The sequence below is a fragment of the Podarcis erhardii genome, assembly GCF_964252035.2.
Source record: "Podarcis erhardii genome assembly, chromosome: 9".
Lineage (NCBI taxonomy): Eukaryota > Metazoa > Chordata > Lepidosauria > Squamata > Lacertidae > Podarcis > Podarcis erhardii.
The window spans coordinates 30,396,984-30,424,246 of NC_138512.1; the positions used below are offsets into that span (position 1 = coordinate 30,396,984).

At 39.9% G+C, this 27,263-nt stretch overlaps 1 protein-coding gene across 21 annotated transcripts in view; it reads right to left on the bottom strand.

The window, feature by feature from the left end:
* Nucleotides 1–27,263, bottom strand: part of TENM3 (teneurin transmembrane protein 3) — a 1,299,256-nt gene that overhangs the window by 431,931 nt on the left and 840,062 nt on the right. The window lies entirely within an intron of this gene.

Here is a 27,263-nt window from a genome sequence, read left to right on the forward strand (position 1 = left end):
CAACAGGAAGCCAGAGCCCTCTCCGCACATTGCAAGCTGTGAACAAGGCTAAAACAGAACTGAGCTTATGCTAGCATCTCTGCAAGTTCAGCTAAATACTTGTTTTGAGATAACACTTAAGTTCCAGTGGGCTGCTTAAATGCCTGAGAGAATGAGACCTAACCGAATGGAGTAGTCCCTGTAGAAAACCTAAGTAAATTAGAGAAGACATAGACACAGCAATGATCACAGTGAAGATGTGCTGATAAGACTGTGATAGTACTAATATAAACAACAAATATTTGCTGTATTGTTGGAGGAGGTGAGCACCAGGCAAATTATTTTCACTTGCTGTATATAAGTTCATATTATTAGTTCATTCCTCCCAAAAGAAATAGTAATGTAATGTTCTGTTTTTTCACATTATTTTAAAAACTGTGGAGTCTTTGTGCCTTCTTTGTTTATTTCAAATACTTTAGTTTATCAGTGAACAAATGATGCAGTTGAATGAGACATACTAACTAAAATTGATTTAGAAGACTCCATCTATATATCAATATGAAATACTAAACATATTCAGATAATAACAGAAAGAAAGCTGCTAAAAGAAATACCTAGTGCCCCATAATCTATTTATTTAAACAATTTTCACTACTAATGTAATATTAAGAATGGAAAGCTGCCAAAACTTGGCAATCAGGAATCTCTCTGGCATAATAAAACCATGCCCTAAAACCGTAGCGGTAGAAATCAACACAGTCACTTTGTCTCCACAGTACACTTAACCATTTGCACTGGGAAGGTATCAACACAAAGACTGCAGAAAGACCTACACCAGCTAATGCAAATAGTTGCCTGATATCAACAAAGCTGTACTGAATCCTTTTCTAATCCCCAAAAGTCAAACCAGGAGATCAGGAACTATCAGAATCATTGCAGAAGGTACAGAACTATTTCTTGCTGCATCTTGGATGTAGCACTAAAGTGAATTTGCACTCAGAACATCATCACAATTAAGCAGCCATGAGGTGTTTTCTTTTTTAAAAATAATTCAGAAATCAACTACTTTGGCATTACTAAATGGCTAAATCATGTTGTGGATGTCACAATTGTAAGTGTGAATTAGAATTACAATGGCAGGTTCTCCATTTTATCATGTGTTTCTAGTGTTGACATAGACTTGGACACCTTGCAGGTATGTATCACAGCAGCCCAGGGAGATAGGAAGTAATTATCAAAGGCTAGGAGTCAAGTCAATACTTAAAACTGTAAGCCGTTTTTATCCTATTTCCATGAATAATGATTCTTACTTTAAAGTGCACATGTAACACTTGGGGTGGGTGGGTAAAAGAAGAATAGCATATACAGCGGTAATAAAAGTAGTCATTTAGCTGAAGATGACTTGAATGTTTAAATATTACTTTTAATAAAATAAAGTTTCACCAAATGAGTGCACAACAATTACAATACAGATTAATGAATGTAAGTGGAGTTTGGGGATTTTCTCCCCTTAAAAAACTAATCTTATCCAAAAGACTAGATCTTCATCGTAATTTGTCCTAAATATTTTATTGATTTCATAGCAGCTGCTTGAGTCCCCTTTTTAACACAGCAATATATGGACGGAGCAATCTCATTGATCTAACTGGGTCAGTGTTCCAACTAGGTTTTACACAGGGTGTGATACAGCTTCTGCTGTCTCTGCTTCTCACACAGACACTGATACACAAGCAGCACAAGGCAAAAATAGCCTCATTTTTACAAACGTTTCATGTTGTATGAATCGCTCACTTGCCAGAATAGTATAATATGTGCTCAAGATGAGAATGTACAAGGTGCAGCTACAGCAATTTCCCTGGTCAGGGATGTACCTTCTGTAACTTCTCTGATCGTTGAAGTTGGAGCACTTATCTACATTACACTTCTCACAGAAATATATTATTTGTACAGTAGTACCTCGGGTTACATATGCTTCGGGTTACATACGCTTCAGGTTACAGACTCTGCTAACCCAGAAATATTACCTCAGGTTAAGAACTTTGCTTCAGGATGAGAAGAGAAATCGTGCTCCGTTGGTGCGGCAGCAGCAGGAGGCCCCATTAGCTAAAGTGGTGCTTCACGTTAAGAACAGTTTCAGGTTAAGAACGGACCTCCGGAACGAATTAAGTACTTAACTTGAGGTACCACTGTATGAGGAACATGGATGAGAACAAAAAATACGATGTGCTAATTGACTCAGACTTTGTCTTTCCAACAAAAACTTCCAAATGTGCCAGTCTGGACTTTTAGTGACCATTAGATTGTACAGAAAACAGAGTTGGTGATTAGAGTTTGGACTAGGACTTAGGAGAGCATGATTCAAAACCCCACTCGGCCATTGGGTAACCTTGAGCCAGTCACTGTCTCTCAGCATAATCTACTTCACACAGTTGTTGTGAGGATAAAATGGAAAAGGGGAGAACCATGTACACCATTTTAAGCTCCTTGAAGGAGAGCGTGGATATAAAATGACAATGGTAATAACACACACACATATACACTAATAGGGAAAGGGAAAGCAGTTGGAAGGGAAGAGAAGGAGAATAAGATTGCACATGGCCTGCTAGTTCCAAATGCGCCTTTTGGTCTGAAGTATGGGAAATGAGAGACACAAGATGTCCCTATGGTACTATGGACATCCTCCAATGTTTTACTTTATTGTACGTTTTGAAAATAATTTTTATAGTTTTTCATAGCCCCATGTGTAACTTTCAGGTAGGTATCTGCAAAGGCGTCCACTATGCTTCTTAACTGGCATACTATTAAAATATTTCAAAGAATTACAGAAAAGCATGAAGAATTGAGAAAGGGTATAGACTGCTTAAAGGGGAATGTGGTGGAGCAAAGGAACTTTATCTGAATCAAAATGTATGTTAAAATAGCAGCATAAAGTGAACAAGGGCATTATTATTATTTTTTAAAATGTGGTATCTAACTCCTGCCCTGGTGTAGCCTTTTTACACTACAGCCATTACATTTTGACCTACAGCCAATTCAATGCTGGATTATAAAATGAGACAGAGAAGGAAGAGAACTCAATACCCTTTGGTTAGGGTATAATCTCTTAGTGAAACAAATCAAATAACTACGAAAGGAAGTTCAGAACTTCTGTTATTTGGTTATTCTGAATATCCAGTGGGGCAAGGCAGAAGGATATTTTCACTGAACCATCCCTTGCAGCTACCTGCTGTTTGCCTCATGTTCAAGACAGGTATTGTGAGGTATGCCTCCACTGTGATTTACTGGAAAAAAAGAAAATTTTCCAAATCACCTACCTCTTAACAAGGACATGGCTCATTCTGGATCAACTGAGATATGAAGTTGCAACTGAATTTAGACCCATTTCTATTGCTACCACAGTGGAAACTTGAATGCATCACCACAGAGAAGGAGGTTTGTAGGGAGAGCTATGGGGCAATAAGGAGAAGACACAGCGTTCTTCTTATATCTGTAACTTGCAGGCATTCAGTGAAGTGTCCATTGTTGTTGGAATGCACAGGCAAGTGGGAAGAAGGAAGTGTGGGATGAGGCATTTTCCCTCTGCTCCTTATCAAGAATAAAGGTGAGATGGTGACAAGACCAGTCTGCCTTCAGAACAGTCTTAAAGGGAATATCATAAACATTCTGCCACTCCTTCTCAACAACCAGAGACAGGGAATACGATTTAGTGGGATACAGGCTTCTCATGCCTATCTAATCAATGGAACTTTTGCTAGCTTTTTTTTTTTACATCAAATCTTTGTTAAAATATTCATTTAGAATCAGCTGCTGCATAAGTCAGCATATTTTTTTTTAATTCATCCTTGTTAAAGTCTTCTAAAAACAAAATTAGATAATCACCACCACCACATACAGCCAATAAACTTAAATGGAAACATATATTGTGTATAAACTATTACTAAATATAAACTATTACTAAATAGACACGGATACTTGAATTTTTACTCCATTTTGCCAGTCTATCAAAAATGGCCAAGGTCTCCCTGTACATGGTGCCCACACTGATGTTTCCACAGAGAAGACCTACTGATGCATGCCATCATTTTAGTTATACTGCTGTGTCCAGGCAGTCACACTCATTGTCACAGATTGTCTTGGATTTTTCCTCCCCAAGGAAACTACTCCTATGAAGTGTGAAGCCCTTACCTGGCATTCTGTATGAAGACTCAACATTTATTTCTACAACCAGAAAAAAGCAAAATTGAAGAATATTATAATTCCATTTTTATTTAACCCTGGGGTATGCAATGTGACAGCAAAAATTCTCATTAACATAACTTCAAGTTTGTGTACATTGTAGTGCTTGATTAAAGTATTCAGCCCAAACTTTACTGCATTTCAGGGTTCAGGTGGGCAAAACAATCTCTTAATATTTTTGTGATATTTGGGAAAATTTTCTCATATTTTTCTGTGTGTGTGTTTCTGTGTGCATGACTTAACACAATAGATATGGGGTGGCAAATGGTTGCTGTCTTTCTTTTACAGTGGTACCTCGGGTTACAGACGCTTCAGGTTACAGACTCTTCAGGTTACAGACTCTGCTAACCCAGAAATAGTACCTTGGGTTAAGAACTTTGCTTCAGGATGAGAACAGAAATCACGCGGCGGTGGCGCAGTGGCAGCGGGAGGCCCCATTAGGTAAAGTGGTACCTCGGGTTAAGAACAGTTTCAGGTTAAGAACGGACCTCCAGAACGAATTAAGCTCTTAACCCGAGGTACCACTGTACTGGGAAAAACTTTTGTCACCACTTTAAGTGGCAGCAGAGCTGCAATTAACAACAAAGGTCATACAGTGTTCAACAATTGCAACACAGAGCTCATCAGTGAGAACAGCCCAGAAGGAATGAAACAAAGTTGTCCCATTCGTATTGGGACATTCTCACTGAGGAACAACATCAGTCTCTGTTGCTTCTTATTGTTGTTTTGCCACTACCTGAAGGAGTGATAAAGCTTTTTAACCACTTTTTCAAACACCCTGCCACCTCATATTTATCACATTAACTGTCCTACCAATAAAATAAAAGAAATTTCTCCAAATCCCCACCACAAGAATATAAAAATAAAAATAAAAAGGTGTGTGTGACTAATGGCTGGGTTGGGGAGGATTTTACATCTAGCTGTATATGTTGTGCTGGTTAGGCTAGTTTCCGAAGGAGGCGGGAGAGGGGGCTTGTGCCCTAAGTGGCAGGTTGGTTGGGGGGGAGAAAACAACACCCTGCCCTGATGCTGACATGCTCAGTGACTCTCCAGTTTCATAATCCCCAGCTGGTTTCATTTGTCAGCGATCCCACGGATGCAGCCACTCACCTCTTCTAATAAGTAGAACCTGGCTGGCGTCCTCAAGCGTTTGCTGTGGTGGCACACCATTCTCCTCTCTCCCCCATGCTGCATTGTCGTTCCAGTTGGCTTTTGGTTATTAGAAGATGTGAGTGAGTGGGTTTGTACCCAGCCACACTGTCATTGTCAGGGCCTGACTGGATGATACATCCTTTACGTTCCAGCACTGAGGATGGACCCACTTGTCAGAGGACGGTAATGGCTTCTGCAAGTGGGGAGGAGGGGCAGCAACAACCTTTGACTCAGCATAATTCCAAGGATGCCCCCCATCCATTAGGAACTGTAGCCGACACTGATTAAGGGTGGCCAAGGAAGACAGCAAGCAGCATTAGTGGGAAATTTGCAAATCGGAGATTTATGCAAGGCGATACATGGCTCAGGACTGGCTGCTGAGCACATATTGTTCAGTCGAAATGAGTATGAGTAACAGCCTCTTTTTACCTAGCCAAACTCTGAGCTAGTAGTTTCTCCAATTCCTGTAAGAGCTTCCAGTCAGAGTTGCTTCATTGCTGAAGCAACAGATCTCTTCCAACCTCAAGCATCCTTTGGAAATAGATACCATCCTGAGTGTTACGGATGGGACAACTAAAATATCTACACATATTTGTATGAAAGCCTTCATCTAGTACTACCTGAACTCATCAAGTGTTTGATGAATAATCACAATTCTAGTCCTACATATTAGGTTCATGGAGACATACAGAGGTGAACATTATTCTGATTGTAAAAGACAACAAGGAAAGTAATTCACTTCAAACAATAGGTGATATGCTATTTATACTTATGTATCACACCATAATATGAGTTATCCACACTTGATCATAATTTAATTTAGGATGTGGACCAAAGGAAAAAAATAAAAGGGGCATAAAATATTTGGAATACATTAGTCAGATAAAAATTTTCAGTCGTTGACAAGAAATGCCTGCTATTTAATAAGACATATGAAATACTTTAGTATGGTCTTTTTCATTATGTTTTATTTAAAATGTTAATGGAGCTTTTCTACAATTCAGATAATTTATTTTTGAATCACTTTCCCCTGGAATGATTCATCGTGTGTATGTACAGTAATATACAGTCAAGTCCCCTTAAAGAACATGCATCAATCCAGTTCCCTTTTGAAGCCTACAGTAAATGCCCTCTAACAGAGCACAGCAACATTACATAAATCATCTTATATGAAAAATTAACATGACATCAAATATTTATAAATATTAATGTGTATGTTAATATAACCAAAGCTGTAACAAACAATCATAACCTTGCCAAGTTTCCTAGGACAGGCGCCGTTGATAATGATATCCATTATCTCTGGAGGACTGTACAATTATGGAAGAATATGTTGGATGCTATATTTCTTATCTGTTCTCAAATTCCTCCACTAAACACTCTACTTTATGTTTTATATTAACCCATTATTCACTGTTGTAATTATTCTTCCAGAGAAACAATTGGCTCTGTATGAGATATAATTATGGTTGTGAGTGGACAGGAGACCTCAAATAGCCTTAGATACAGTGATAATAAATAAAATTCCATTCTTTTTCCTACAGCATTTTTCTCTAGGTTATCAGATGCCCAGAGAACCTGTACCTCTGTTACTCACTGCCAAACTTTTAAAAGAAAATGTAAATGAACTGCAGTGTTTTGTTTTGGTTTTAAAAGCTAGCTGTAAGTGCCAATACTTACCGTATTTTTTACACCATAACACTCACTTTTTTCCTCCTAGAAAGTAAGGGGAAATGTCTGTGCGTGTTATGGAGGGAATGTCTACGGGTGGCATGCCTACGGATTTTCCTCCTCTAAAAACTACGTGCGTGTTATGGTCGGGTGCGTGTTATAGAGCGAAAAATACAGTATTAGAAGCCGTGGAGTGGAATCCTATGCATGTTTTTTTCAGTAGTAAATCCCACTGATTTTGATGGGACTTACGCCCAGATAATGCATAGAGCACTGAAGCCTCATCTCTTTTTTAAAATAATAATGCTTCACATCACATGCAATTCTGCTGTTCAAAATGTGATCCTTTATAATTTATCTAACATTGTGTATACTCAAATTGTTTATAGAACAGGTCAAATCCCTTATCCTTGCTCCCTCATCACTCTTTCCCCCTGGTAAAAAGGAGAGGGCACTGGAGAAGTGTTTCCTTATAGCATACATTGGCTGATCCTCGCTTTCCCCTGCACACCCCATATAGATTCAAGAAGAGGCCCCATCTTGCACCTAAGATTGAGTGGGTCTAGCGCACATTGCGCGTGTGTGATGTCATGTTCCTGGCATGCAATGTGGCATCACTAGGAGGAGGCCGAGTGCAGAGTCCGTTGCAGGGTGGCTTCGTCTCTCGCACTCAGGAGCAGCCAGCCACTGAACCACGTTGTGCCCGGCTCCCCGCTTGGCCTCCTCTGCCCCCTCAACATTGAGGGGGCCCAGCCCCCTGCCAGCCAATACTGAGGGGTCCGAAAACACCTCTGCCCTTAGGAGTTGGCGTGCTTGGGTTAAAGCTTGGTTTGAGGTTATAATTTCCTCCCACTTTCTTCTCTTGATATTGCTTACTGCAACTTCCGATGGAAATTGCTACCACTGCTGCTTCTGTTGGGAACTCTGAGCCGCATTCTGTATTGTATGTGCTTCTGTTCTCTTCTTCTTACTGTAATGAACTAAAATGCCCAGAAGCTGGGTGGAAGGAGCCCTGATTTTTACTGGTATTTCCAGGCTGTGGCAGCAACAGCCTTTCTTAGGGGAGATCTCTAAGGCTAACTGGTTGCCATGCACCTTTATCCCACCCTTTCATTTAGAGACTCTACCTTGCAGTTTTTTATGTTTCTCTAAAACACGGAATCAGGATCCAGGAGCCGGATGGCCATTCAAGAAGAAACAAGGTTCCATTCAGTTTGGACTGTGAACCAATAATCCAAAATAAACTTTTATGTTTTATATTCACATTCTTTAGATTGTGGGCATGTATGTGTAATCACTGTAATAAACTGCAGTCTCATCTCTCTTTGCGTTTCAATCTTAAAAAAAGTTTTGAGGAAGTTATTATTTTGGACATCAGGCACATAATTATACATATCAATACAATACAGAAAAAGCTGCCTTATACCTGAGTATGCCTATCTAGCCCATTACCTGCTTTGATTAGCAGCAGCTCTCCATGGTCTCAAGCAGAGGTCTTTCACATCACCTGCTACCTGATCCTTCTAAACATGACACAGGTGCACAAATACAGAAAGGGTTGCAGAGGCTGCCTAAGCATCAAGTAGAAGCCTGACTCTACTCAGGGTTGTAGTGAAGAGTTTTGGATGGAATTATTCTAAGCAGTTTAAAAAGGTAAAGGTACCCCTGCCTGTACGGGCCAGTCTTGCCAGACTCTAGGGTTGTACGCTCATCTCACTCTATAGGCCGGGAGCCAGCGCTGTCCACAGACACTTCCGGGTCACGTGGCCAGCGTGACAAGCTGCATCTGGCGAGCCAGCGCAGCACACGGAACACCGTTTACCTTCCCGCTGGTAAGCGGTCCCTATTTATCTACTTGCACCCGGGGGTGCTTTTGAACTGCTAGGTTGGCAGGCGCTGGGACAGAACTATGGGAGCGCACCCCGCCGCGGGGATTCGAACCGCCGACCATGCGATCGGCAAGTCCTAGGCGCTGAGGTTTTTACCCACAGCGCCACCCGCGTCCCTTCTAAGCAGTTTAGAATAATATAAATTACAAAATCGGTATGTACTTGAAATACATACACAATAAAATAATTATCATCCAAGCCTGACTCTTCTCAAGGTTCATATTTACAATAAAACAAGCCTGTTAAAAAGCACAATGATTAAAACAGTTAAAAGAACAATTAATTAGAACAGGAAGTTCAAATTTAGGGAAATGCTTGAAAACAGGTGTGTTTTCAAGAATCAGCAAAACACCGATACTGACGGGCCTCTCGAATTTTAGCAGGGAGGGCAGTCCATAATACTGGTGGCACCAGTGAAAAAGTTTGTTTCTACTGATCTTAATGCCCTTACTCAATAGTGGAGGCAAATATTTTTTCAGGTAACCTAGTCCAGTTATGCAGATGCAGCACCAATGCAGCTGGCATTACGATGACATGCGAGAGAATGAGAGGCAGTTACGTCCGCCATAGCCTTATAGGAATGAGGTGTAAATTGCTTATGCTGCAGAATTCAGTTAAAACAGTGCACACCTACACCCACCCACCCACAGGAATGGTTTGCCAGAAGGTGAAATGAAAAAGGAATATTTTTAAAACATAGTGAAACAATCATGAAGGTCCTTCTCACCACAAATTTGGCAACAATTTATTATTAGGTTTAATTTTGTTAAAATTTTCCTCCTAGATTGACTTGAGACTTTGTACCAATGGAGGGCAAATCCACAAATGTAAAACTGATGGGAATCACTATGTCACAGAATTTCTATGACTGCAGGGAAACATTTCTGCGCCTTCACAAGAAATAGTAGGATGCTTTTTGCTGCACAGCCTTATAGCACTTAATGCAGCAGCAGCAGCAGCTGTAAGAGAGAGAAGACAGGACATGGCGTCCTTGTGCACATAGGCTATTCCCATCTTTCATTTCCAATGTACAATACAAGGGTCCTTCAACCATCTTCTATATAGTTCCCCTCCCCCCTTTTTATTAATTTTCAACAGTTATTCAGATTAGCTTTCTTACAGCAAAATAAACACAAGGCTATATTTTTCATATGATACATATAGCATTTGTTTTTACCCTTCTGATTCTTACTGTAAACAGATTATATGCATGTGGTCAATGCAACTTTTTTTGGTAAATATACTTGAAATGATACGTACTGCTCACAGTCAGACAAGGAAATCACATCATCCCATACTCGTGATACATCTTTGCTAAATAATGTAATCCATGGCAATAAATAATGGACACATTTTATTGCAAAAAACCCCATGCAAAAATCACACGCACATACCCATATCCTGTTTACTTTAATCTATCATTTAAAATGACATAGTAAAAGAGTACAGATTAACATAATTTCTGTAGTAGAAGCTATGCTACTTTAGCTGGTTGTTTTTTGGGTAAGTAGGTGGAAACTATTATTTACATTGTAGAAGAAGAAGAAAAAGATTTATTAAGTTTCTCCTTATTAATGCATACAACCCAGTCAAAGCCAAATACTTTGAAGTTCCAGAATCACAATTTGAGAAATGTAAGCATACACTGATGACACTTCAAAGTATTTAATTTAGGCTGGATCTTGGCCAGTGTTATCCTTTATAGCCCTTAAAGGTTTATGGAAATAAGTAAATTAATCAGAGTTTAAAATGTCCAGATATGTTCTGTTTGGAAAATGTGCCCTAATTGCACAGAAAAACAGAATATTTCTATATCAGAAACAATTACATCAATTACATTAAGAAACAAACATCAAAAAGAAAAAGCCAAGTATATTAGCCAACCAATGATATTTTATCAGATCTCCCCAATAGTTTACTAGAGTTTGCTGCTCATCCCAAAATAAAAAGGGGAAACATTAATATAATATTTTGTGGTTCCCTTTAAAATGTTACATTTGTAAGGTACAATAAATCATTGGGATTATAGTGTGGTGGGGGGCTTGCTGGGGTTTAGACATCATAAAAAGGGCAGAGCATTTTACTTAAAATAGTAAAAGCACAACATGCTATGGTTAGTGAAGAATTAGGTTTAGAAATTATTAAACATCCTTGATAGCAGAAGCCATGCATGTTTATCAGGGTGGTAGTTTATCTTCCTGGACAACTGAGGCATCCCATCAAATATTCCAAGCAATTTTCTGGGCACTAAGTAAGGAGCCATATTCCCCCACGGAAGGATGCTACTGCTATACAGCAAGATGTGGTATCAAAACCAAAACACTCAAAGAACTGAAGGCAAGAAGAAGGTGGCAGTGAGGGGGAAAAATGCAATAAATGTTCTGGATTAACAGAAACCATTCTGCTATCAAAGCAGACACTCTGTCCTATTTCCATTAATACAAATTATTAGCTAGTCAATTACCATTAAATGCTCAGACATAAGTATTGTCCTAATTGTACTATAATAGCTAATGAGTCCTTAACAGCAAGGAATAAGCTTCAAGAGACAGAGTTTCCCCAAAGTTATATGAAGGGGCCTCTCTCCCTTGGTGTTACTGACAGAAGGCAGAAGGGACTGCTGCAGGCACAGAGAGCAACAGTCACTTTCTCGAAGGCAAAGGCTTTCTTCAAGAGGAGATAGGAGGCTCTGCATAAACAGTGGGAGATCTCTGTTCAAAGTAAGAGAGTCAAGAGCTCTGTTCTCACTGATTAACATGTATAATAACAATTCTCTGCTCTTTCATTCATAATTATATTTTAACTTTTTAACTGGGGATTCTTATTAGCAGAAGTACTGTATTAGGCAAAAGATGCAGAGTCAAGCGGTGGGATTATCTTTAATTTATCTCTGGAAATGAGGCTCCTGTGCAAGATGAGGACAAAACTGATTATGATTGTATTTATTCCTTCTTTGTTGCCCCTTTTGTAGCACTAGTTTAAGCAATCAGGCTGAGCTCATACAGAAATGCTTCCATTAATTCTCTCTCTAGGTTGCACAAATATTTTCAGTTCATATGCATCGAAAGATCTTTGTGAAGTGATTCTGTTCAGAAAATAAGGGACAGGGCTTTCCGCACATATGCCAGACATATGAATAATGGTGTATAAACTGAAGCTATAGCTTTGATATGTCCATACAGCTTGGTGACTGTATTTCATGCTGAACGTTATTAAGATGGGCACGCTGTCAAGTACAGGAAATAAAGATGTTAAACAGCTTACTGTGGAAGCCGATACATGTCTACTCAGAAGTAAGCTTCATTGAGTTCAATGGGACTTATTCCCAAGTGAATGTGTATAATAAAGAATAATAAATAATAAAATTTTATTTATACCCCGCCCTCCCCAGCTGAAGCTGGGCTCAGGGCGGTATAGGACTGCCACTAAGTTCCACAATATTTAATGTTGTGTGCATAGAATGATGCTGAAATTGTTTGGATTATCAGGACTATCATAATGCATACGTACAACATTTTGCACTATGACCAAAATTTTTGAGATATATTATATATGACAGAGAGTTGATAATACAGAAAGTAAACTAGGATCAGCGGCTTTTTAAAAATGACTTGACAAATACACAGAGGATCGGTTTTGCACACAGAACAGTCCTATGCATGATTACTCAGAAACAAGCCTGACCGTGTTCAATGCAACCTTGCTAGCCATATCTGCAACAGGGGTTGAATAACACTATCGTGTATTAAGTGGAGTTGCACCTAGAACGTTTGGCTCAAACAGATGTTAGACAGAATGACTGACTAAATTGACCTTTGGTCTGATCCAGCATTCTGCTGGCAGTAAAGGGACATACAGCGATCACCATTTCCTAGTTTCTCTGTGTACTCTGGATCTTAATTTTAGTACCCAGAGATTGGATCAAGTGTTATAGATGCACTAACTCCTGGCCAAAACAAAATTATTGCAAGCTATGTCTCAAACAAAATACTAGCTGAAGTGTTATTGGTATAATAACCTTTTTTTATTACTGTAATACAAATATAGGTAACATAAAACTGGGTTACAGAAATGGAGTATGATCCAACTACATTTTAAGCACCTTTAATTTCAACCATAGAGAATTCAGCTCGTACTTAACTCTCCTAGTAAAAGTAAGGGGACTTTAAAAAGCTTCGCTTTGGCTGGACCATGCCTTCTACGCACCAGTAAAGGTATTTTAAGACATAGGACTCTACTGATTCTATTCAGTCTCAATTAGAGACAACTGCTGATAAATCCAAGACTCAACTTGACATTATATGCACAGGTTTCTAACACTTCCCTGTTGTTTGTTTGTTTGTTTGTTTGTTTGTTTGTTTCTTTGTTGCTTGCTTTTAACCTCAGGAGGCTACTCTTCAGAAGGCTGGAAAAGGGACGCACCCTTTCCCTGATGGTCTTTTTTGTGTGTACTAAAAATTGCTTTTCAGAACCCTGGGGGAGAAAGTGCAGTTCAAGAAAGGGTATATTCAATGAAAAAAAACAGACAACAGGGAAATGATTAAGCACCTCCTCTCCGCTGCTATCCTCTGCCCCAAACCTCAGCCTACTGAAACTTTTGCTGCTAGTGGTGGCTTTTCTGATTTTATTCTAAATCAGAGTGATGTTTACACACACCTACTTGTAGCAACTGGTTTGACATTTAGCAAATACAGTAGTGGGAAAACATTATTTTTTTGCCACTCAACCATTCTTAACCTGTCTGAAGAAACGAGTAGGACCTGAAAACAAAGAATTCTCTTTCCAGAGTCTGAATGCGTTTTGGGAAAATGTATCAATATATAATACTAAATACTAATTTGAAGAGAGTTAACTTGAGAAGCTGCACAAAACACACGTGCAGCTATCCTGCATATATGTACACAGTACACACAACTGGGATGTGTAGAAGTAACCATTATTCAGAAGACAACAAAGCAACTTGAGTTTGATCTAGTTATCAGTGGACTCTGCTTGTAGTGGCTTTGTTCCTACATTTCACTTTATGACATTCATAGGTTTTATTCTCATATGCATTGCACTTTTCTCCCATTAATCATAACAACTGAAAGTTCCAATATAGGAACCTATGTTTGTATATTTTTCTAGATCTAGAAAACTGGTGTTGCTGGTTATTACCCTTTAGTATGGTTGGAACAAGGTTATTATCCCTATGAATGTTGAAAATTGGCAACTCCGGTAGCTGTTTCCATTTTGTGATCATACACTTTCAGTTTTTACATGCACACCCAACAGTGTTGTTTTGTATATATATTTCAAAACACTCAAACAGAAAAGTGGACTTAGTTTTGTACCTGTCAAATAAAAAAAACAAACTAGTCATAGTAGACCTATATGGCTCCAAGGGTTTAAAATATTTAATCTCAAGTTATATTTTAAGAGTCCAAAGGTACAGCCCTGAACATGAGATTATTAATTCTGTAGAAAAAATTAATCTACAGGGATTATTTTTCCCCTTAATAATTACAAATATTTTTTTCCACTGGTCGTCCAGGAACCAATTGAGTCCTGAGTCAATATTGCTTTTATAAATTGCACAGTACCAATTTTAAAGACAAAGCAATAAACTGAATCATTTCCCTAATGACTCTGCCAAATTATTTCATATATATTTATACTTGGGAGCCTTTCAATGAGTCCTATTAGTAAACATCATATTCACAAAAAAGCTTGGCACAGCTGTACCATTTCTGATCCATTTATAACACTTTCCATCAAAAGCAGAGCAATTTTAATCACAAACATTCCATATGAGAAAAAGAAGAATCCTCAGTGGTTACATCTGAGATAACATCAGCACACAGGTCAACTTCAGACATCATAGTGGTCACATGAAGGCGTAAGTATAGCAAAGGTCAGGTTAATCGGTTTCTGAATAGGGAGTTACTTTCTTTTTTTATTTATTAATGTGCATTCAGCTCAGCTAATGGATTTAATATAAGGGTGGTGCAGGGAGGGAACAAGAGTCACTAAATCTCAGACTTCCATTTTTTCATTAATATTAATATGGTCTTCAGCCGGAGCATATTGGTATTATACAAACTAAGAAGTTATTATGGGACAAAGTGCTTGCGTTCTGTTGGTATGTGGGTTTGTTTAAAAGGTCGAACATATGAATGCAGAAATAATTTTCTTCAGTATTCCTAGACTATGGGAAACTGTGGAGATGCATGTGCCAATCAAGCAGTGTGCTTGTTAGGAATAAATGTATTTTAACAGGATGTGAAAACCTCACTCAGTGGTTCAACTGAGCAAGGAAGAATCTGCAGGAAGGGGCATGCCAGCCCTGTAACATCTGATTTGCAAAAAAATAGGTGGTGCTACTCTTGTGTCACCTGGGACTTCTACATAAATAGAAATATAGCTGGCCTCGTTTTCTTGCAGATGAGGTGTATTTGATAGCCTTGGTCTCCATAAGAACATTTAAATATGTCTGTCTGTCTGTCTGTCTGTCTGTCTGTCTGTCTGTCTGTCTCTCTAATTTGTTCATGCAAAAATACTTTTACTTCTACTCATACTTTAAATCAGTGCTTTTTTCTGGGGGTACGCATACCCCTAAACATTTTGTGAATCTTTGTACTTTCGTCCATTTACTGTATTTATTTTCCCCGACTTGAACTATAAAATGGTGTTTTTCTTGAGTCAAAATGAGAGTACCCCTAAACATTTTTTTTAGAAAAAAAGCACTGCTTTAAATTATCTTAGACCGCAATCCTATTCACATTCACACTTAACTTGAAGAGAACACAGAACTCAGTTAAACTTATTTCCTACAAAACATGTATACAATAGGGCTACACATTACACAAATAATATCTATTTTGTGTATGCACCAAAAAGTCTGTGCATGCAGGAAAACTTCTATAGGAAGTGCAAAGAACAAAATATTAAATAACAAATGCGGCATTCAAAATGGCAAAAGTGAAAGCATTTTTTTCAATTCTCACAAGCACCAAGTGGGCAATGATTTAAAGGAAATGTCATCTGGTTCAAAACCACTCCAGATTGCTTTAAACATGTCTCCAGTTCGAAGTTGTTCCCAACTGTAGCAGTTTCTTATTACATATTAATTAATTTTAATAAATAAATGACCATTTATGAATACAGAGGGGATGTGACATATCAACAACAACCTAGAGGCACAAGTACTGTGACTGTAATTGTTTTCAAACTCTGCTTCTGTAAGAAAAGAAAGACTGTCAGATGGGAAGAGAGCATCTACAAACGCAACAAAGAATTGTGTCAAATGTGTTGGACTGTTGCCTCTTGTATCTCCATCATGTATTTGGTGGGCATCCCGTTCTTCCTGGTGGACAATGTAGGGATCTATTATTTTATAATATTACAATACAATTATTTTATCCTAGTAAAAGTGAGGCATGATCTACATTCCCTAAAGTAATTGTCTTTTTTCTGTTACCCAATGCCATGCCTTTTTTTTGCTCTTTATCCCAGATATATCCCTTTGCTATTATATTAACATAAAAGACAACATGCCTATTTTATTTTATGCTGTAATCTGCTGGAAGGAATGTTTAAATCTCCAAAACTCCATCTTTAAGAAACAGGTCACAGAAATGTAGGTGAATGGGTAGGCAACAGAAATGTTCAAATTGCTTTTGCAAGTAAGTTAAATATAAAAAAAGAGAAATGGTTTTTAATACCACGAAAGATGCTGCAATAGATATGTAAAAAAAGATGTTTCATATCAATTAGCATGTGCATGCGTTGTAAGCTAAAGTAAAATATGTTTTTCATTATTTTACTAAAATTAAAGAATGGGTATTCAAGCAATATCTTTAAAATTTCATACAGCTCGGGCTAGTTTCGGCATGCCAGATCATTTTAGCATAATGAATTTCTTTGCATGCATCATAAGGATACTTACAGTCATAGCAATATTTTTCTTTTAAATGTGAATCTAAGGAAAATATTAATAGGCTGTCTCATTTTTATGTAAGCCATTATTACATTTTACTAATGAGAAATCTGTCATATTATTTCCTATTGCTTTAATATAAGCTACGTATCGTAACACATCTGTGTTGCAATATCTTTGTTACAATTGCTTTACCTATGATGCTATAAACAGCATGTGGCAAAAGCCCAGAGTAGGAAGCAAGGAGGTTACAGCAGGTAATGTGACCTCTGTTGGACCAGCTGAAACAAACCATTTTACAGGCAAAGAGCCATGTGAATTCACACTTGGGAGACTAAAATCAAAACGGCACATAATAATAATAATAATAATAATAATAATAATAATAATAGAAAAATAGCAGTTGAAAGCCAGACAATTTAATACTGTTTTAGGATCTAGACCACCACTGCATATCTCCTTCTTTTTGTTTTGTTTCGTTGTCCCTGTGTAACACCATTAATTTCAATACAATTACGGCAGTGAAAATGTGAATAGCTTGAAGTACACTTGAGAATGAAGAGATGGTATATACGCCTCTTAATCAAACAACAGCTTTATAGCAAAGCTGTAAAGGACAATTGCTTGTGTATGTGTACCAGAGTACCACAAAGCACTGCAGAACCCATAAAAATGTACATTTATCTCCTTCACCCCTTTGTCTCCATGGGTCACCCTAATGAATTTAAATAACTTTTATTCAGATTTTCAAAATGCTTAGAAATTAATGTTATTCCAGAAAATTCCAACCCTGTTATATATTGGCGATTTTTATGTTGCTCAAGGTTTTTTAAGGTTATTTATGGGCTTTCATAAATATTGTCTATTTTCGTAGACTTTTATCTTTCGCTAAGTTTTGATTGAAGAATTTATGGGATTTTATCTGTCTTCATGGGAAGGATGTACAAGTGTCTCAAAATTTTATATGAAAGCGGTCCCACATCAACAAATAAATCTACTTATATATTCACATACTTTAAAAGCAAGTTCTTTGCATTTCCCCCTGTATTTTCTGAAGGCAGAATAAACATGTAGGAATGGAAAAATGTTATTTGATAAAATGTAACTATAAATATTTAGGAGGGGGGGAGTGTAAACATTATATGATGCAACAAATTGAACCATAACAGTAAGTAATCCATAGACTATAAGAATTTATTTGTTCCGTCCACCTATTCTTTACTTTTGCATCAAGATTATTTGCATGTGCATATCAAAATAAGAATTTAAACCAAGCCATTTGCTGTAATCTGGTTCTTTAAAGGTGTCAGAAATATTATTCGAGAACGATTCAAATGACACACAATGAAAATAAGACTGCCATTATTCTATTTGTCTATCTGGAAATCATTTTACATCCATGACCACAACACACAAGAGATCAAGGTCCACAATGCTATACCTGCTTATCTGAAAGTATTGTAGAACTTCATGGGGTTTAACAAACATGCACAGGATTGGGCTGCAAGATTGACTATTACAGATGTTACACACTACATACACACTGATCAAAGCGAAATGGAAACTACGCTATAGAAGGTTTTGTGACAATTATTATTTAAAGACAATTGAAAGCCTTCTGCTGGTAACAATGAACAATCAAATAATACCCTTCCTTTTTGGTACAGTCAAGCACTCAAAGCTACTGTGAAACAGGATTGGACAGAAAATTCCATCTCATATGAGAATTAGTTTCTTACCGGCAGTTAGAAAAAAGGTTTTGTGGGGTTTGGGTTTTTTTGCAACAAGCTGCTAGAAACAAGTCTGTGGGGGGCCCACACTTCTTTATAAAACACATTTATTTTATTTCTAAATAAGGGTTAGTCTTAAAAAAGCACTCTTAAGATACCAGCATGGCCAAAAAGAAAAAGGAAATAAAAATGGCAAAGCTATTTTATTATAAATTTATGTTCCAGACTGCTTTCTAGAGCTGAATAAGGTCATTTTTCTGCTGGTCTCTAAAATAACTTCATTTAAACTTTAAAGTGTTAGATGAAAGGGGATGACATTGCTTTTCTGCTTACTCATATTTTCCCCAGGAAGTAAAACACCTCACCTTTTGACAAAGTAGGATTGTAGCTGTACTGCTTAGAATCATATCATTTTACAGCTTGTTGGAGAATTGTTTTCCTAGTGACTATATAAAAGCAAGAGGCTTTTCTGTACTGTACAGTTACTTCCACAGTTTCAATGTAAATAATTAGAAATGAAAACTCAAAATTTATGGTTGTATCATATGAAGCTTTTAAATGACTCTTAAGCAATATATTTATTATATTAATGCATTTTGGGGGAAGTGCTGAAAAATTATTCCAGTGTTATGACACAGGAATGCAAATTATTATAAATAAAAATATTATTATTATTACTTGTATCCCACCCATATGACTGGGCTGCCCCAGCCATGAACATGGCAACCTTAGATTACAGGCACATGAAATGAATTACACTATCCAGGTTTAAATTTTTATTTTCTATGATTTTAAAATAATTTTAACAGCAGCTACTGGGGCTGCTTATTTCTTTACTACCTTTTGTCTTTCCACAATATTATCCTATTGAAATGTCAGTGCTCAAATGACAGCAAAGACAGTTGAAAGTTGTCAAATCAATTTTTAAACATACTCTTACTGTATCAGTGGAGAATCTTGTATATGAGGCCTTACCACAAAGGTAGCACTTTGGGAGCATCAGTCTTTTTGTTGTGGTAACAAAAAGGACATTACCTATGTTACACTGGTATCATACTCTTTCTTTGATGACTATGCAACCAGCTTCAAGGGTGTCCTGAGACATGCACTGGCCAGTTCCAGATCAGCTTACCTTCACAGATAGACACTGACACATTGGGCAACTTTAGAACACTCCATTGAGAAATGTAAGGCAGTCTTCCTGGCTTCTACTGCTTATAAAGGTAAAGGGACCCCTGACAGTTAAGTCCAGTTGCGAACGACTCTGAGGTTGCGGTGCTCATCTTGCTTTACTGCCCAAGGGATCTGGCGTTTGTCCACAGACAGTTTTTCCGGGTCATGTGGCCAGCATGACTAAGCCGCTTCTGGCGAAACCAGAGCAGCGCACGGAAATGCTGCTCAACTTCCCGCCGGAGCGGTACCTATTTATCTACTTACAATTTGATGTGCTTTCGAACTGCTAGGTTGGCAGGAGCTGGGACCAAGCAACGGGAGCTCACGGGGATTCGAACCACCAACCTTCTGATTGGCAAGCCCAAGGCTCAGTGGTTTAGACCACAGCGCCACCCGCGTCCCTGTACTGCTTATAGCAAACAGCAAAAGCAAAGATGCTGCTATAGAGAGGAATAATAATAATAATAATTTATTATTTTTACCCCACCCATCTGGGTGGGTTTCCCCAGCCATTCTGGGGAAAAGATTAAAAGTACAATGGCAAAGATGAACCAAAGAAACCCCAATCATCCAAAAGAAAGTTCAGGGAGAAAATGCCTTCTCCCTTTCTCCAGTGGGAATGTTCTGTGAGCAGAGTTTCAATTATGATAAGTCTGGAGCAAATGCTCCAAGGACAAAAATAATATAGTCATACCTCGGGATAAATACGCTTCAGGATAAGTATTTTCAGGTTGCGCTCCGCGGCGACCCGGAAGTAACGGACCGCGTTACTTCCGGGTTTCTCCGCTTGCACATGCGCAGTCAAAATGACATCACGCACATGAGTGGAAGTGATGAAACGCGACCCGCGCACACGCAGACACGCTGTTGCGTCTTGCGTTCCGTTTGGGATGCGAACGGGGCTCCAGAATGGATCCCGTTCGCATCCCGAGGTACCACTGTATAGAAAATAATTGTGCATATGGGTCTGTGCGTATGAAAATTTAGAAGAAAGCTATATAATTGATTTAACAGTACGATCCTATACATGTTAACGCAAAAGTAACTTGTATTGGCTTCAACAGAGCTTACTCTCAGGTAACTGGATGAAGGATTGCAGCCTAAATTATCTATTCTTTTACATAAACCAAGCAAGCCTGCCACCTATTATGCATCTACCAGGAAACTATCATACAAATGTGCTGTTATAAGAGAAGTGAAACCAGCAGTTTCAGATAATTTAATTAAGTCATGGGTCTTCTAATATAATTCAGTAAGAATGTGAACTTTTAACTTGTGTTAACTCAATTTCCTTATGCTTTCATTTACCATTTGTTGGGGACATTATAATGATTAGCCAAAGTCCTTCCAGCTCTTAATGTTCGCAATAAATTCTGATTGAAATTGACTGTCATTTTCTTGCTATAATAAAGTAGGTATCTGACATCTCAAAAAGAACCAGCGATAGCTTATTACATACTTTTGAAGCGACCTGTCCTATCACATAGCATCAACACAAAACTAGTCTTAAGAGCTCCAGTGGGAAAGCGGAAGTGCACAGGCAAAGTCACACTTCTGCTTAAAAAAGCCAAACCTGCAGTGATAATGTGGGCCTGTAGTATCACAAGTTAAATGACACTACATTCACATTTAATTGTTCTGCTACTGAAGTTACTACAAGTTTCTGAACACTGTGGGTGAAAACAAGTTGTTCAGCTTGTCAGCACAGGAAACCTACTGTGAAGAGCTACAAAAGCAACAGCTGTGTTATATTCCAGTTGAGTTCAAAGGCAACAGTGACTCAAGTGGTTTGGCTGCAAATCTAATTCCAACACTTCTCTGTTCAGATAACTTAACTGGTAAATCACACAATCTGAAACTGAAAGCCCTGGAGGCCCATGTTTATATGTTACAAAGCTTCCCCAATTTATGCTAATTCTTATCTAGTACAACCCTTGTCTTTGTGGATCAATGTTAAGCTGCACTCATCGGTATTAATTTAACTCAGGCATCACTAACACAGCACCCATGGATGCCCATGCGCCTGCAGAAGCCCTTCCTGGAACTCGCAGCACTCCACCCCCGAAATCAGATTTAAAAGAAACATTTTATTGCAACCAATACAGCAGTTTATGGTTAGGGTTGCCATATTCCAAAAATATCCTTTGATTTTTTTCCCGAATTTATTTATAAAAAGTAGGCCAACTTGCCACATGTTTCCAGAACATTTTGCTGATTCAGCAAAAATCCACCCAGGTTCCCATTTTTCTGAGCTTTTCTCAGATGTGTCCAGGAGAACCCGGATGTATGGCATTCCTAGTTATGGTGTACATATTGTGTATATTGCAAAGTTGCCCACAGGCCCAAAAAGGTTGGTAACCTCTTATTTACCCAATTAACAATAAACTTTGAACTGTGGAAAATGTCTCTCTCCAAAGTCTCCAGTTTAATGCCATGCTTATCAGTGTTGCAGAAATGTTCAGACTATTTCTGTAAGACAAACTGTGTATCTGAAACTAGTACCTTGAAAACAGCTACCTGAGGCAGGATATTTCATGCTGCCTAGGGGTAGAAAAGTCCTGGTACCCACAAAGACAAGGCACAGTACAAAGAATGCACATTTATTTTAAAGCATTTTTTACATGACAGCAGCTTATAGAGCATTTTTTTTTAAAGCATACCTGTCTAGGAGGGCAAATTCAAATGACTAGATAATTGGGTCATACAGACAATGATAGACTCGTGAACTTTTCCTCTGCCTGCTACTGCCTGTTAATGGTGGGAGAACTACCACTTTTCTCATTGGGGGAAGGAATGTATAACTGAACACTGTGCAAAATTAAGTTGTAATTTGGTAATATCATCATCATCATAATACATGTTGTCACATAATACACATGACCACATATTTCAGTTCTGGTGTCTCTGTCTATATTTTTTAGTCTTTTCAGTCTGCTTTGTTACTACCTTCTTGCTAAATATTCTTAAAAACCTAAATCATTCCCTGAAGATCAGCTAGAGCTGGACCTCTGGATCAAAGTCTAGGGCCACATGGGCCAGGGCAAAGGACCACCCAGAGAGCAGCAAATGATGTGGCAGCAACCAAAGAGGCCCAGCATCACCACCTTAGTCAACATGCATGCACTGCAGCTGATGCTGGTCACAGAAGCATTCTTTCCTCTTTTTGTTATTTATAATTATAGGCAGGGGGCACCAAGCCAACAGGCATGTATATGGTTACAGATGTTATATATATCTATAGCTACACATGTTCTCTTTAAAGACACATGACACTGGTGGCTATTACTAATGGTTTTCTTCCTCCTCTGTTATTTCTATTTGCTCAGTTGACAACAGATAGTAAAAAAAATAAAATCATAATCATTAATCAAACTCACCTTAGTAAAAATCTATTTAATTTAGTTTAATTACATTTCTATTAGCCCAGTTCATAAGGCCATACAGTTAACCATCCCTATCTATTCTATTTATATACCACCTGTCTGCCAATGTGGTTTACATCTCTGCCAGGTTTGTGTTAGCAATGGACTGCAGTATTAGGACCTTCATGAGAACCATCAAATTTATTAAATAGAATTGACCGAAAGCATGATCCCCAAAAATCTTATCTGATGACTTCTATGTAATCTAAAGGTTTATTTTCAAAAACAATCCTTTGTCATCTTTCACCTGTCAACCACAGTTTTTTGAAGGTCAGATAGGTTAGGTCATCTGCATTTCCTATAAACACATTTTCTTGATAAAGATTAACCAAGCAAAATCTAGCTTTACTGAATCTATACTACCTTACATTCACCTGCTGTTTTCTTCCACATATTTATTCAATATTTGATCTCGTGCTCTATATGGCACTGTAGTCAAATTAACAGTTCTGTATAAAGCTTGTTATGCTTTCCATTTAAAGCATCTAACATATACTCCACAAGAATGCTTGTTTTTAAATTGCTTGCTCTCTCAGAATAATTAAACCAAAATTATCAGCTCTGTGTTTATCTCGTTAAAGTGCAACTCAAAAACACAGTATCAAGTTAATTCATTGGTAGGATTTGGTGTTAAATAGTATTCCATCTATAATCCCATTTCAATAAAGTACTGGAAACATTTACTCACCTTTGCATTTGTAAATTTGCAAAGCTGAGTGCTCACAAGAATGAAGAAGGCAGACAAGAAAGAGGTCTGAATTCATGCACATCAATGTATGCCAACAGTTCCTAAAGAAGGATTGGAGTTCATGTAAGCCGGTCATCCAGCCAAGATTTTATCTGTGCATTGAGTCCTCATTTTGAGAAGCTGATGGAATTTTTTTGGCTCAGAGCACAAATAAAGAGATAAAAGTAAAGTCTTATAGTAGAGGATGGTTGGACAAAATTGGACAATACTCTTGAGCTTCATCCTTAATCTCTTTCCATGCACCTTAGTTCTGCCAAACTTTAGATGCCAAAGGTGATTCTTATATTTTCAGGCACTCCCATAGGACACCATCAGAGAATAATGCAATGCTGGTTGAGGCTGGGATGCTATACTCACTTACCTGTGAGTAAGCACTAATAATAATAATAATAATAATAAATTTTATTTATATCCCGCCCTCCCCAGCCGAAGCCGGGCTCAGGGCGGCTAACAACAATCAACAATCAAACAATCAAATATTCACACATTCTAAAAATATTACATTATAAAAATCAATTAAAATCAAATTAATGGCAACTAATTAAGCAAGATTCTAAGCAGGTTGCCAGAGGAGGGAGTCAGGCTGCGCCCTGACCAAAGGCCTGGTGGAACAACTCTGTCTTGCAGGCCCTGCGGAAGGATGTCAGGTCCCGCAGGGCCCTAGTCTCTTGTGACAGAGCGTTCCACCAGATTGGAGCCGCAGCCGAGAAGGCCCTGGCTCTAGTTGAGGCCAGCCTAACCTCTCTGAGGCCTGGGACCTTGAGGATGTTATTATTTGCAGACCGTAGGTTTCTCTGTGGGGCATACCAGGAGAGGCGGTCCCGTAGGTACGAGGGTCCTAGGCCATATAGGGCTTTAAAGGTTAAAACCAGCACCTTAAACCTGATCCTGTACTCCACCGGGAGCCAGTGCAGCTGGTATAGTACCGGTTGAATGTGATCTCGCAGCGAAGACCCCATAAGGAGTCTCGCCGCGGCATTCTGCACCCGCTGGAGTTTCTGGGTCAGTCTTAAGGGCAGCCCCACGTAGAGCGAGTTACAATAATCCAGTCTGGAGGTGACCGTCGCATGGATCACAGTGGCTAGGTCAGGGCGAGAGAGATAAGGGGCCAACTGCTTAGCTTGGCGGAGATGAAAAAATGCCGCCTTTGTTATAGCTGTAATCTGCGCCTCCATAGAGAGGGAGGTATCGAAGATTACACCCAAACTCTTAACGGACGGTGCTGGCACTAGTTGCACCTCCGCAAGAGATGGGAGTTGCCCCCTCAATCCCATATCATCCCGCCCCAGCCAGAGGACCTCTGTCTTCGAAGGATTTAACTTCAACCGGCTCCCGCGTAACCATCCAGCCACAGCTTCCAGACATCTCGCCAGTGTATCAGGGGCCGAGTCAGGATGGCCATCCATCAACAGATAGAGTTGGGTGTCATCGGCATACTGATGGCAACCCAGCCCAAAACTCCGGACAAGCTGGGCGAGGGGGCGCATAAAGATGTTAAAAAGCATCGGGGAGAGAATCGCACCCTGAGGCACTCCACACACCAAGGAGTGGCGCGATGACAATTCCCCCCCGAGCGCCACCCTCTGTCCCCGACCAGAGAGAAACGAGCGCAGCCATTGAAGGACTGTGCCCTGGATCCCCACATCGGCAAGGCGGTGGTCCAGGAGTTCGTGATCGACCATGTCGAAGGCTGCTGACAGATCTAGAAGAATCAGCAGCCCCGACCCGCCTCGATCCAGCTGCCTACGGAGATCATCTGTTAGGGCGACCAGAGCCGTCTCGGTCCCATGGCCAGCACGGAAGCCGGACTGGAATGGATCCAGAGCAGATGTTTCATCCAGAAACCTACCAAGCTGTTCAGCAACCGCTCTCTCAATCACCTTACCCAGGAATGGAAGATTCGAAACCGGGCGGTAATTGGATAGATCTAAGGGATCTAATGATGTTTTCTTTAAGAGCGGACGCACCACTGCCTCCTTCAGTTCCCCTGGGAATATCCCGGTGCCAAGGGACAAATTGATGATATCCCCCAGGGGGGCCCGCACCTCGTCTGGACACGCTCTAATCAGCCATGACGGGCACGGGTCAAGAGGACAGGTGGTGGGCTTTCCAGCTTTGAGGAGTCTGTCCACATCGGCTGGAGATATCCGGTCAAAATGGTCCAATACTGAACCCGAGGACAGTCGAGGGGCCTCCAGTTCCTTTATTGTATCCAAATTGGCAGGGAGGTCATGGCGGAGCAACAGGACCTTCTCCGCAAAAAAGCTCGCAAATGCCTCACAGCTGTGTGTCAGATTGTTATTTAAATTTGGCTGTCCTTCAAGGGACGTTAAAGACCGAATTATACTAAATAATTGCGCCGGGCGAGAGCTAGCGGATGCAATGGAGGCCGAGAAGTAAGACTTCTTAGCGGCCTTCACAGCCATCTCATAGGTTTTCATAAAAACCCTATAAGATGTTCTTGAGGCTCCGTCACGGGCACCCCGCCATACTCGCTCTAGCCATCTGAGGTCCCGCTTCATTTTCCGAAGCTCCTCGGTAAACCAGGGAGCCCGGTTTCTGCGGGGTCGCAGAGGGCGCTTAGGTGCGATCTCATCGATGGCTGCCAGGAGCTGGGTATTCCAGCCCTCAACAAGCTCAGTCAATGAGTCGCCAGGGAGAGCAAGGTCCCGCAAGGCTTGACGGAATCTATCAGGGTCCATCAGCCTCTGCGGGCGAGCCCAAATCGGCTCGCCACCTAAGCAGGGTGGGGGTGGAAAGTCAATCCTGGCTTTCAGAGCGTAGTGATCAGACCATGGCACCTTCATCGAAGGAGACATGATCACATCTATACCGGCACCAAAGATCAAATCCAGCGTGTGGCCTGCTTGATGTGTGGGGCCCGAAACAAACTGGGAGAGCCCTAGTGTCGCCATGGAAGACACCAGGTCCAGAGCCTGTGAGGAGGGAGCGGCATCAGCATGGAAGTTGAAGTCTCCCAATACCAGTAGGTTAGGGAACTCCAAGGCCCAGCCGGCCACCGCCTCCAGCAGGCCTGACAGGGTGGCTGCTGGTGCGCTAGGTGGCCGGTACACCAGCCAGACAGCCAAGCTCTCCTCGGAGCCCCACACTAGGCCAACACATTCAATGCCGGGGATCGATGGCGATGGTAGAGCCCTGAAAGAACAATCTTCCCGGATTAATAATGCCACCCCTCCCCCCCGGCCCACAGTCCGTGACTGGTGGAGGACAGAGAAACCCGGGGGCGCCATCTCTCGTAAGGTAACAGTTACCCCTTCGCGCACCCAGGTCTCCGTCACACAAGCCAGGTCGACCCCCTGCGAGGTAAAGAAATCTCGCAGGGTG